The sequence below is a fragment of the Ailuropoda melanoleuca genome, chromosome 2 (assembly GCF_002007445.2).
Source record: "Ailuropoda melanoleuca isolate Jingjing chromosome 2, ASM200744v2, whole genome shotgun sequence".
NCBI lineage: Eukaryota > Metazoa > Chordata > Mammalia > Carnivora > Ursidae > Ailuropoda > Ailuropoda melanoleuca.
The window spans coordinates 33,080,029-33,092,158 of NC_048219.1; positions in this window are offsets into that span (position 1 = coordinate 33,080,029).

The window sequence follows — 12,130 nt, forward strand, 5'->3', positions numbered from 1 at the left end:
CATCGCATTCTATCACTGACAGCAGTTTCTTTTCCTGGACAGCAGGATTTGGAAAGTTTTCACAGGAGTGATAGACCAAGGGATGTACCCCTTGCTGCATACCTTTTGCCCCAGAGAGGAGGAGCCTTTTATCTCTGACATAGTTCAGAATTGCCTGCACATGGTGACTTAAAATGGCTGACTTCTTAAAAATAATTAAAAAAAATTTTTACTTGTTAAAGTTTGCTACAGATAATGTACCCCCTTATTACCTGCACCCAGGGCGGACTGCTCCTACCTCCTGTCTTTGGTCCATCACTGGCTCACATAATTAAGAGAAAGATGGGGGAGGGGTGGTTAGGGGAGAAGATGTGCTATAATTGCAGGGCAGTGGGATGACTGCCCGCAGAGGTGGGTCCTTGGCTCTGTGTGAACACGAGGTCAAAGCCATCCACCCACCCACCCGCTGACCCTGGGGTAGGGACCAAGATGTGGGGGATGTTGCCAGGGAAGGCTGACAGAAGAGGAGTCTTTCGGCTGGCCTCATCTAAAGGGAAGAGGAGGAAGGACTGTCGGTGTAAGTGGCGCGCCTGCCAAGGCACAGACTTTTCACACTGCATGCGGTATTCTGGGAACTTCAAGTAGGAGGGTTGGGTTGGGGCAGAACCAACAGGACATATTACTTATATTTAAAAATCTCCTAGGGAATGACTTTGAAGTCCCATTTTCTCGTAGGTGCTGAAGAAGATTCCAGCCTGTTGCTCTATTGTTCTCTGAGTGCGCGCTTGGTGGAACCCTTTCTTGGCCTGTCGCCATTAGGACATTTCTCAGGGAAAGCCCTTGGACCAAGAAGTCTGTTTTTTCTTTTCTTTGGAAACTATGGTGCTCTTTGTGAAAACAAAGGAATTTGGATTCTGTTCAGGAAAAATGTAACCTACAAACAAATAGCCTTGGAAAATCTGGGCCTCACCCTCAGTGCCTGGGTCAGGCGCAGGGAGAGCCCCACCCTCGCCGCTTTCTAGCTGGAAACCACCTCCTTTTCCTCTTCTGTATGTTGTCTCTGGCTGCCCAAAGGGCAATGCCTCCTTTCCTTGCCTCTCCCTTCCCTCTGCTCAGAGCCCAAGTCTTTGCAAGTGCTCTTGCTCTGTCTGGAATGTTCCTCCCCTCCTTGTCTGCAAGCCTCAATTGTTCTTGAAGACTCCACTCCAACATCTCCCCCTTGGTTCCAATTTCCCCATATGGCTAGTTGTTCCTCTACTATGTTGCTCTGGATAATTTAAAATTTACATATTCTCCCCCCACTTTTTTCCCCAGATAACAACCCCTGATCTTATATTTTAAAAACTATAGTAAAAATAATGGTTGCTGACTTAAACTCTTGTCACACACCGGGCAGTATGGTATGCAATGTTACTCACCCCAGATGCAATGTGCTTAGGACAGAAACTGGCATGTAAGTTCTCAATAAATGTGACTTATTATCATCCTTATTATTTATCTTAATTCTCTAGGCACTTGTGGGAAATACAATTTGTCATGTACATTATAATAATCAGGTTACTTTTCTGTGAGCTCCTTAGGGATAGGGACTGTGTCTTCTTCATGTGTATCTCCAAGCATGTGGATACACAAAGGATGTTTGGTGGGTGAGTATCTAGCCATTGAAACTGATGATTGAATACAAAGATTTCTATCATAAGCACCCAAATCAGTTTAGAGTAGCTGTAACCTAAAAAAATTAGGATGGGGAATCAGAAAGTTTGGGCTTAATTTTGTTCCAGCTATCTACTAGCTTTGTGACCTTGGGTAAATTAGCCAATGCCTTCTGAACCCCAAGCCCCTGTTTTCCAAAATGAGGATAATCGTCCCTAATTTTCTTTCTTCACAGATCTGCCTTGAGCATCAAGTGAGCTCACACATGGGAGAGTTTTGTGAATTGTAAAGTATTTTACACCTGTGACACATGATTGTTAGAATGATTTTTTTTTTTAAAGATTTTATTTATTTATTCGACAGAGATAGAGACAGCCAGTGAGAGAGGGAACACAAGCAGGGGGAGTGGGAGAGGAAGAAGCAGGCTCATAGAGAAGAGCCTGATGTGGGGCTCGATCCCATAACGCCGGGATCACGCCCTGAGCCGAAGGCAGGCGCTTAACCGCTGTGCCACCCAGGCGCCCCTAGAATGATTTTGGACCCCATTGCCTTCACCACTATACTTAGGAGAACACAAGCCCAAGGTAGCTCTAGTTGGACAAGTATCAATAAGACATTTTGGTTTTTGCAGTGTCTAAAAGTGTAATCCCTTGATGTTCGGGATACCACTTTTTCTTCTCTTCAAAGATGCAGCTATTAGATTCAACCTTTTTAAAGGTTTCTTAAAAGGCCGTAGATTTTACCATGTGACTACTTTAAGATCTATGACCTAAATTTCACAGTTACATTCCCTTTCAAGAAATGTTCTGCAAGAATTATAATCAAACATTTCTTCTATTTAGATTGGAGCTAGATGCTAGGGAGTATAAGGAGGGATGAAAAAAAGTATGAGAAATGGTCTTACTCTCAAGGAGCCTACAGTCTCATTTGGGAGTCAAGATTGGGTCCTAGACTCAGCAAAGTATATGATCTGAATGCAGGTAGTTTGTGAAGCTTTCAAGGAGACCTTGGGCTGTACGTTAAGCATGAAGAAAGGTTAATGTCTAGACAGCAACCCTGGGAACGTAATTCATAAGCTAAGTTCAAGGCCATTGACTAGTGTTGCTATTACTTCCCCTTTCCTCAGCAGGATTGTTGATTTCTTTAGTTCCTTGTGGATTTGGAGGGAGATATGAGAACATTTTAGAAATGTACTCACTGACAAATGTTTGAATCCAAAGAGCTGCTAATAATTTTGTGGCTGATGGTCTCATGATGAGAAAATAAAAACTCCCTACTAAAAAAAAAATTCAGTCATGATGTACATGTCTAAAAGATGTTAGAGAAAAAAACTGTTTACAGAATATTTTAATACTCTAGTTTCAACATAGTGATGACAATGCCATGACCTTTTGGATCAAGGAGGCCATTGCACACTGTTGAGTATAATAGTAGTAATAACTTAAAGATAAAACAATTAAAAAATACACAATTGTAAGTAACTTAGGGGGAAAAAGAAGAAAGTGAGAATACTAGATCTAAAAATGTATGTCGTGTAGCCAAAGCCATAGTCAAAGGTAAATTCATAGCTTTCATGCTTTCACTTAAAACTAAGAATAAATGAAAAGAAAGCAAAAAAAAATCTGACCTAAGGATTTTAAAAAATGGGCAGCAAAACAAAACCAAGAAACACAGGACAATTAAAAAAAGACAAGGATGATAAGTAGATTAGAAAACCAACAAAATAGTAGAATTCATAAATATATTCATGAGCTGGTTCTTTGGGGAAAAGTAAAATAGGCAGACCTACAGAAAAATCTACTTAAGAAAAAAGAAGGGGGAAAGTAACTGATATCTGAGAAGTTTGTATAGTTTGTAAAGCACTTTCCTAATCTTTATCACTCTTGGGCCCTAAACTAGTTCTGCATGCTGTATATTTGTGTCCTATTTTGCTAGTGATCAAACTAAGGATCAAAGAAGTGAGATTACTTTTTAGGGTCAAACAACTAGGGAGTGATAAAACCATGATTTGAACCCTCTCCTAACTTTGCTTACTATTCTTCCAATACTTTCATGACATCCTCTCAGGCTGAATATCGGAAAGGAAGAGTGAAACATTTAATATGTCTGTATTTGGTTCCTGCAGCTGCTGTAACAAATCACCACAAATTGGGTGGTTTAGAACAGCAAAAATTTATTCCGTCAGTTCTGGAGGCTAGAGGTATGAAATCAAGGTGGCCGCAGGGTCATACTCTTTCTGAAGGTTCTAAGGAGTTACCATCTGCTGTCTCTTCCTAGCGTCTGGTGGAGGCTGGCAGTCCTTGGCGTTCCTTGGCTTGCTGCTGCAGTCCTCCAATCTCTTCCTACGTCTTCATGTGGTGTTCTCCCTGAATGTCTTCACATTGTCTCCCCTCTGTGTATATGTCTCTTCTGTTTTCTCTTCTTATAAGATGTAGGGGATTGTTTTCCAAATATACAATTTTCCTTTTGGTATGATCTCATCTTAACTTATTTAATTTTATCTGCAATGACCCTATTTCCAAATAAAGTCAAATTCTGACGTCCTAGGTGGACATGGATTTTGGGAGGACACTGTACAATCCAGTACAATGCACTTACTTTTTATGATTGTACTTTCAAGAATCTTTCTCGTGCTCTACCTGCATAACGAATCTGTGCGTGCATGCATCCAGGCAGCCAGTGATAATTTACTGAGTGCCTAAAATGTGCCAGGTACCTAAGTAGATGGCTCATAACACAGACACACAAAAGGCATTTGAGATCTTGCACTATATTATTAGGAGTTTACTTAGCTAGAGAGAGGTGAAAATGATTGTCCTATTCTAGTCAGACCCATTAGAGAACTGTTCAGATTCAGGTACTTTTGAAGGAGGAAAAGCAGGACAAATTCAGAGCACTCTGACCTGGATCCTAAAATCTTAGCAGTCTGGCTACAGTTGGAGGAACTGTAAGAATGCCTAAGAAAATCTCAAGTGTGTGTACCAGTGGGGGTGGGGGGAGGAAGGAAAAAGTGTGAAATGCATTGCTGCTACATGAAGGGCTACCAGCTTTAGGACTCTGGGATTGTTTTTATGTCTCAGGCTAGAAGGACCACAACCAATGGGTGGAAGACACAGAGATGTCTATTTCAAGTCAGTTTACAGAAAACTAAGATCCTCTAAAGACGTATCTGGGGCTGGATGATACTGATATCCATACTGGAGGGCTGGATGGAGACTAGGAGAGGAGGGGCTTCTTAATGGATCTTATCACTTGCTGAACATTCCAAGCAAGCTAGTACATAGAGATGTCTGTTTGAAGATTGTAGAGACACATACTTCAAGATTGTTTTTCACAAACGTACACTGTTTCTCAATATAAACACAGTGGTTTGCATAAAATTAAGTTACTTTTATGTGCCAGACACTGTGCTGGGGACCAGCAGTGCAAGGGTGAAAAAGACGTGGGCCCCAGCCCCCAGGGGCTCAGGTAGAGTGGGAGAGATAACACAAAACAGAGACAACTGTTTATAATAATACAAGAATCAGGCTCAGTGAATATTTGAAGAACGAACAATTGAGCGATTTTCTTCAAAGATGCTTTGTTGTTGTCATAGCATTGACTTTATAGCAAGGTGAGCAACTGTCCCGATTTGTTGGGACCTAGGAGTTTTCTTGCAACATGGTACTTTCAGTGCTAAAACCAGAGAAGGCCCAAGCACACTGAGACAAGTTGGTCATGCTATTTGCAGGCTTTTATTAAAAAAGGAAAGAAGACATAAAACCGGTTGCAGTAGGAGCAGCAACAACAGTTATGGGAACAAAAAGAGGGGGTATTCGTCATCTCGGAGGGGGAAACCAGGCAAGCCTCAAAGGTTCATTAGAACAGGGACAGTGTCTGTCTTGGTCACTGCTATAATCCCAGCATCGAAAACAGCGTTTGGCTCATACCTGGAATTCTATTGATATTAGTCAAATATGGGAATTAATTTACACAAGTCAAAAAGCATTTGAGCTGAGGCTCGAAGGCTAGTGTAGCATTTTGACCATAAGAGAATGGAGTGTGTGGTAGGAGATTCCCCAGAACAGAAATATGATGTTTAATGGAATCTAGTCTTTTCCTATGGCTGTTAAAATAGTTCTTGGGGAAAGCCCTTGAAACAGTAAGTCTATCATATTTCCTCTGTTCTTTTTTTTTTTTTCCATCCTGCAGACCCTCCTTTTCCTTCCTTTGCTGCTTCCTTCCCTTTTCTCTGTTGGAAGAGGTGATACTCTGCAGAAGGGACACCACTAGAAGCTTTTCCAGGGCAAGCCTCACTGACAAATAAACCATCCAGGAAAACATTCTGCTTGGAAATGCAATGAGGTGCAGGCAGAGTGGAGAGGATGAGATTTGGCCCACGGACAATCCATCTGAAGGTTGGAATGGCATATGGGAGAAGGAAGAGGGGAAGGGGCATCATGGCGGGGGAAGATGCTGGAAGCCACATGGGGAAAGGTCCGGTCACAGAATCACAGTGCACCGTGCACTACCCTGCCTTGGGTCACACAGGTGTTTCCTACTGGCTTGTTGCTTACGGAGGATAAAGTGTGAACATTCCTCCTATGAGGTTAGGAGAAACTGACTGAGCAGCCACTATGTGCCAGGCACTGTTGGGTGCATTTTATATACATGATCCCTACATGTGCACTTTGAAAGAAGGGATTATTAGCCCCATTTTACAAATGAAGAGCCAAAGGCTGGAAGAGATTCAGTGACTTGCACAAGATGCTAACTAGGAATTGGTAGAAGCCAGATTTGGTCTCGGGTCTGTCTGGCTTTACAGCAGTGTTTCCAATGTCCCATGTTCTTCTTATGTCTCAGTGAATGAAAGCAGACATTTTCCAGCCTCCTCCCTCTCACCTCCTGCCTCTTCTCAACACCAGTGGACCTTCCTCACCAAATGCAACCACTAGCTCCTTCCACTGGGCTCTGAGCACCCTGTTCTCCTAAGAAACAAGTCAGGATCTTGGTATCTGTTTTCAACCTGGACAGACCCCTAGGACTCTGTGATCGTCTTCAACTTTCATGACTTCTCAGGAATATTTTGGGCCAGTGTTTTTGTACTATGAAAATATGCTTCTCAAAGGGGCATAATTACAGTAAGAAGCTGTGGGAATCTTTTGGATCCAAGCAGCCAAATTCTCTCTCTCTTAGTGGTCACAGCCACAATTTAGTAACAAAATGGAGAGAAAAATAAGAACACCTAGACTCCAGTTGAGACTCTGCCATTTACTAGCTGTGGGACTGAAGTTCCTTTACTTTTTTGGACCTCAGTGATTTTATCTGTAAAATGGATGAATTATATTTGCTTTGCTTGTCTCACAAATTTATATTGAGAGATTACCTTGAATAAGTTATCATATATCAGAAAATGTAAGACGAAGGAATGATGTTAGCTTTAAATTCTTTGTGGAACAATATGAGCATAAATGAAATATAAAGTATTATTTTTATTTCTTGGTGGTTTGTCAGTTCAGGAAAAAGAAATCTGAACTCAATCTAGCTTTAGCCAAAAAGGGGACTTTATCTGCTCAGATAAATCAAGGACAGGGGTGGATCCAGCCTCAGGAATGGCTAGATCTGGGTGTCCCATGCTGCCAGAACGCCCCTCTGTCTTCTACCGCTCTGACTTATTGCCTATTTGTCTTATTCTCTCCTGCTGTTCATGAACTTCCAGCATGATCACCAAAAGCCTCAGGCTTGTCTTCCAACTTTTGTAAAGTCTTTTTAAATTTGTGAAATAGGATATCTATAGAAAAATACATAATGATCTACGTTCAGCTTAGCCTTCCATTTTTTCATCTGGTTATCAGAGAGGGAAGAGAGTTTTTTTCCTAGAGTGTGAAATGGAAAAATCCCACAGATGCCCTGTGATTGGCCTGATGAAGGTCACGGGTATGCGTTGGACAAATCACTGTGGCCAAGGACGAGCAGGTCTTGGGCCTACCCCACGTGGCCAAGGAGCGGAGAAAGCTCAGACATGGCCACGCCCATTGGTGCTCCAACAATTGGAAGTTAAACAATAAATGTTGTGGCAAGAGGCTACTTCTGTAGGCTTCTGGTTCCTCCGGATGCTTCAGTTCTGGGAGTTCAGGCCTGCCTGGGGTGTAAGGTAGAAACTTTGCACTGATGACACTCGGGATAGCTTACCACTCCTTGCTTAATAGAAGTTGGCTAGATGTCGCTACAGAAAAGGCACCTACTTACTTTGTCAAAGTTAGTGTAGAGAATGGACTGAAACGAACTGGCTCGTGGATGAACTCTGACCTGCACTCATACACAAGCCAAAGTTGCAGGGAAGGCGGACATTGAGTAAATACCCGTGCCACAAAAGAGAACTACAGAGCACCCAGCAGCACAGACGAGAGACCAAAGGATGCACTGATATCAGCTCAGTGAAGTGCCGAGGGGGAGAGGAAGGCCTTCTGGGTAGAGGGACTAGCATGTGTCATAGTCCTGGGGTTGGAAAGAGCGCACGAGAGGAAGAAGAAGAGGGCCAGAGTGCCTTGCTATAGAGAATGGCTCAAGGGGAGGGAGATAGGGCCAGATTAGGCATTTCGAGAGATACTAAATGCTAGGCCCACGCGGAGCGCTTATGAGTGTTCTCTCCCCATCTTTGGCCAGGGTTGGCCTCTGGGCATGACACAGCACCCGTGGCCCAACTCCCAAGCCCACCCCATCCTGGCACGGCATCCCCTTGAAGAGCAGAACGAGCAATGGAGGGAGCCTCGGCAGCTGGGAGGTAGTTGCAGGGCTGTTTCCCTCTTTCAAAAGAGCTAAGCTCTGCTGCTAATAATACTTATTGTCGATGCTAATCATCATATTTGACACTGCTGCTGCCCCAGAGCATGCCGGCCTTCAAAGCTCCCAGGAGCAGTAATTACACCTCCCGGCTCCCCTGTGAAGGGTAAGTCAAGGTCTGAGTACAGGTGAGGAGCCGTAAAGTCCCGAAAATCAGACTCCTTCTCTATGGCCTGGAGCAGAAAAAGGAATAGGCCCCAGAAAGCCAGGTTTGACTCCAAACTATAAACAGGGAAGACAGACGGGGGTAGGGAAGTCATCGTGGCCTCCCAGGTGTGCGGAGATGCGTAATTAGAAGGTGTGAGGTGTGCTTTCATGAGGGAAAGGGCTGCTGAGTGCAACTTTTCCAGACTTCAAATTCCCCTTTAGACAGAACATCCGGGTTCAGGCACCGGGGGCTGGGATGAAGGAAGGGAACGGGGAGAGCCAACACTTCCCATGAGATGGCACTTGTCTGGCTTAAAGAAGGCCAGGCGAGGCCAAACCACTTGGCCATCTCCAGCCTGGCCCAAACCACTTGGCTGCTTCGAGGCAGGGAGGACCAGACCCTGATTTCATTCAGGTTCCTTCTCCTCCTGTGCTGAAATGCTTCAGGTGGGCGGGGTCTGTCAGGTCTTTGGTGGCTCAGAAGAATCTCCCCAGGGTTTTGCTTGGGCTTAAATATGACTTTGAGTTTGGTTCTGTGCCCTCCCCTTCTTGCCCTCCCTCAAATGCATCTCTCCGGCATTCAGTGTGTCATGGGTCCTGCACTAGGCGGTAGGGACATGATGATGGAGAAATGTCACGGTTCGGGTGGGGAAATGGAAGCACAAATGGACAATTTGCATTTGGGGTAAGGAGCCATGAGAGGGAAGTACAGGGAATTTGGGATCCCAGAGGAAGGGCGTCCACCCAGGTTGGGGGACCTGGGTCAGGCTACCAAGCTCATCCTGCAGAGCCCATGTCTTCTCTGGAAAAGAAGGCTTTCCCAGCTGCCCCAGCCCATGTGTCGCCACGGCCCCTGCACCTGGAACCCTGCAGCTCTGACTACCTGCTCCGATCCTGTGGCACTTCTGACCAACTCCTGTTTCTGAACATTGTTTTCAGTGAAGTTTTATGTTCTGAATGACGAGCAATAGCTACAATCGCGTGGGTTTGGGTAGAATTTGGCAGTTCCCTGAGCATGGTCACAGCCGTCTCCTTGTTGCCTTCTTCCAGACAGGCCCGTTTTACAAGAGGGAACTCGGGCTCAGAGAGTTTAAGACAGTGGTTGGGTAACCCAGCTCCCTGTACTCACCTGTGTGCCTCTCAGTCTTGTACTTTCTCATTTTCCTGCTGCAGATGGACAAGGGGAGTGCGTCGGCATCTAAGGCGTGCCTCTGTTTACCTTCTAAATGCTTCGTGTGTGTGTGCGTGCGTGTGTGGTTCCATTTCATCTTCACACCAGTCCAGCGAGGTGGTGTCATACGATCCCCTCATAGAGATGGAAACTGGAGCTTCAGGAGGTCACGTCGCTGGCCAGCATCCCACAGCTCATAGGGCACGGAGCTGGGACTGTTCCTGGCATGGGCTTCCCTACCAGCCTCTTCACTTGGCTACCCCATGCTACTTGCTATGTATCTTGGTACTCATCTCTCACTGCCGGACACATAGTAGGAGCTTCATTAAGGGAAGGGAATGATTCATTCATTTGTATTCTTCTTTTTCTGCCCCACCTTCTTATTCTCGGGGGAGGGGGGATGCAGAGGGGAGGGGAGGGAGTTCTGTCCCTGGCGCACTGGCCCCACAGGTGCAAAAGCAAACACCAATCCTGGGCCAGGCACCTGTTCTTTTGATGCTGCCTGGAATGTGTCCTGTGAGGACAGGGTGTTAAGATGTTGGAACACTGACCACCCAAGGTGGATGGTTCCTTCCTGTTCCCCTCCTCTCCAGGCATGAATGTCGTTGGGGGCAGTTACCCAACAGCAGAGAGTCGCTCTGCCAGCCAGAAGAGCCTCTCCCTTGGCCAGAGCTAGTTATGCACGTCCAGGCCTTTCTCTTGGGCCCTGTTTCCCCAGACTCTTTGCAAATCGGCACTCTTCTCATGACTTCCATGTCTCTTAGGAATCATGGCTTTTGTTTTTATTTACCAGGGCGTCTTCGGTCTATTTTCATTCAATACCTGTCTTCTGGGCCAGGCATCCACAGGTCTCTGGGAGCGTAGAGTTGAACACAGCCTCTACCCTTGAGGCAATCCCAGGCTGGGGGGCCTTGAACACTCCACCCAGGGATAAAGGGGAGCAAGACTGAGGGCTTGCAGGTTCACGGAGCAGCAGCTCCTGAGCAGGCCTGGGAGACTTTGGGGGCATCACGAATGCGAAGAGCTGCCACGGAGCCGGATACAAGACAAGTGCTCGGTAAACATCCGCTCTGGCCGTATTCAAAGTGTGCCGCCCAGGACTGAAGACGAGTGGACCTGGGGGAGCCTAGCCAGAGTTGGACTGTCGCCTCCCGCCTGACACTGGTCTATTCATGCCGCGAGGCGCACGGTGGCCCTTTTGGCAGGTGCAGCCCCTGCTGACTCACCCCAGGTCGTCTGTTCCCTGGAACGCTTAGGCCTCATTTTCAAGGGCTGTGCTGCTAAGTCACGTCTCCCCAACCATTTGCCCTTAGGCTTGCAGAGTCTTGTCCAGGGTCTGACATTTCGGCTTGTGAAACTCTAGTGTGGGTACATTTAGCCCATCCGTCAAGCCTGTCTGGAGCCTGGGTGCTGCCTCCTAACATTTGTCTGCCTGTTTCCTCGCAGGATTTCCTCACTGCCCAATTCCTCCCACAGACCATGGCTAAAGGAGCTTCGGGAAAATGTTTTCCTGCCACTCCTCTCCTGGTCAAAATCCTATAAGCTCCTTAGCCTGGCACACGAGACTTGTCATGATCTCACACCAACCTACTTTGGGGTCTGTTTTATTCTACTTTTCTTGTTCGAATAGGGATGGCAACCATTTCTATATCATGGGATCTTTGTGAGGATTAAATGAGTTCCTGCTGGGAAAGCGCTTAGAACAGGGCTTTCAAGAATCAGGAGGGGTGTGGGATCTCATACTACCTGCAAACTAATAGGTCAGCCTGGCATGATTCATTGCTGCTAGGTCAGAGACAAGGGTTGTATCACTCACAGCAATAGCAGTCGCCAGAGTGTCAGTGTTTTCTTATGCCCGTTCCCTAGCCCCAGTTCCCATGCGGTGACATGCGGAAGGCCAGGGGATACCCGACGTCTGTGGCTTGTGTGAAGGAGGGGAGACCCAAGCTCAAGGAACCTGAATCCTTTTCAATGGACTACAGGGGAACCTGCTCTCTGGTGTAGAGAGGAACATTATATCTTCCAAGTCCATTTCTGTAAAAGCATCCTGGAAAGATGGTCTGGAACAAAGGCAGTCAGTACCTCTGCTTGTGAAATGTGCAGAAACACAAGAGCCCCATGGAGCATCATCGGCCAACAAGGGCAGTGTATGCTGTAAGTGCTTGGTAAGCATTAGCCATGATGAGGGTGATGGAGGTCTGACGGTGACGTTTGTCTCCTTCTCTCAGCACTTAGCAGACCGTTTCCCTCCAAGACCTTTGCAACGCTCTTCCCTTCATGTGGAATTCCTGCTTATCTCTCTTCAACTCCACTTCATCCTTTGTTTATCCGCTTAGAGAATGCTTCCTCCAGAAAGCT